The sequence below is a fragment of the Pseudonaja textilis genome, unplaced genomic scaffold, assembly GCF_049901715.1.
Source record: "Pseudonaja textilis isolate UNSWEBS1 unplaced genomic scaffold, rPseTex1.2 PTEXSCF233, whole genome shotgun sequence".
Taxonomy (NCBI): Eukaryota; Metazoa; Chordata; class Lepidosauria; order Squamata; family Elapidae; genus Pseudonaja; species Pseudonaja textilis.
In genome coordinates this window covers 20,039-21,807 of record NW_028262869.1, presented here as the reverse complement: position 1 = coordinate 21,807, position 1,769 = coordinate 20,039, and positions in this window count along the sequence as shown.

Here is a 1,769-nt window from a genome sequence, read left to right as displayed (position 1 = left end):
GAACTTGTCCGTCAGCGCGGCCGCCCCCAACGCCTGAGAAGAACGACCTTTCTACGACGGCGGACTTCCAGTCCATTCGTTTTAGTCTTTCTTCCCCACCCGGCCGCTATTCCTTCTTGGACCACAGGAAGGCCCTGTTTTCCAATTCCAGGCTTCTGCAGAACAGGCGCACGAGAAACGGACAGCGCAAAAGTCGCCGCGAAAGGAAGTCGCGAGGTCATTTTTCAAAGGCGATAGGGGACGACCTCGGACGACGGACAGGAAGCTCGCTTTGCCGCGAAGGTCGCCGCGAAAGGAAGTTGGGAGAACGACTAAGAAGGACGGACGGGAAGTCGGCCATGATGGGAAGGTCATTTTTTTCCCCAAAGACGGTAGCGACGGGCGCGGACGAGGGACAGGAAACTCACCTTGCCGAGGTCGCTGGGAAAGGAAGTCGAGGGGACGACTAAGAAGGACGGACGGGAAGTCGGCCATGATGAGACGGTCACTGTCAAAGGTACCGGATTGCCTCGAGAGCATCGTAGAGGGGCAGGGCTATTTTCCTGAGGCGAAGAAAAACGGACGTCCCCTCCACGTCCTTCTGCGGTACCGTGTACTCGTCCGTTACCGCGGCCGTTCCCCCCACCCCACCCCACCATGCCTTCAGAAGAAGGCCGTTTCTATGACGATCGACTTCCCGCCCATTCTTTTTGGTCTTCCCGCCCAAGTTCCTCGCGCGGCGACTTTTTCGCCAAGCTGGGTTTCAAAGTTTATTATTCCGAATTATTATTAATTGAAACGCCTCATTATTAACATTATTAATATACGGTATTACGAAAACTCGAACGCTCTCGTTAAGGGACAGGAAAGCAAATACCGCAGTCATCTCTTTTAAAAAAGATGGGCATTTTGGAAAAGGGTTTTTTTTTATAGGCCGCTTTTTTGAGGGAAACAGGAAATTGCCATCCCGTGGTACGGGAAGGAATAACGGAGAAGGGGTGGAAAAACTCTTTTAATAGGATTTTTTAGGCTCTTATCCCGTATCTTAATATTAATACGTTTTTAATATTAATAGGAAAACACGAGGCCGAAGCTCTCAAGAGATGGACAGAAAAAGACATCCCACTTCAAAAGATCGAAACTGAAAGTCAGGTAAACACGGGTTACCGGACCCACTAGTCTCAGACAACGGGCCGCAGTTCACAGCGTTGTCATTTGAAAAATTCCTCGCCAAACTGGGCATACAGCATGCCCTAACAGCGCCCGCTCACCCGGCGAGAAACGGACGGGAGGAGCCCACGGTCTGGTATACCAAAGAGGCATTAGCAGACATATTCTTCCGATTAAAATCGGAATTCCGATTTTTTGGGGAACGCCCCTTCTTCTCCTCCTTCCCCTCCCCTCAGAGGCCCCGAGTCAGGAGTTGCTACCGCCGGCGCGGCTCCAGTCCCGCGTTGCCTCAGGAAGGGAAAGGCAGAAAGGAAGAGCCACGGCGGCGCTTTGCAACAGCAACAGCGGCACCAGAGGCTCAGGAGCAGCAGCTCCCGGTTTTGCCTTTCCATTTCCGAGGCAACGCGGGACTGGAGTTACGCCAGCGGTAGCAACGCCGGATACCTGAGCAGAGGCTGGGCGGTGCGAACGGAGGCCACTGAACGGCAGGAAACGGGAGCCGGGCAGCCACGGACCAGGCGTCTCTCCGTGCAACACGTCACTGCCCGGCCCTGGCGAGGGAAAGCAGCGGGCGCTCCCCGGGCGGCGGCCTCGGCCCCGCCCCCAGGGAAGCGGCTTTG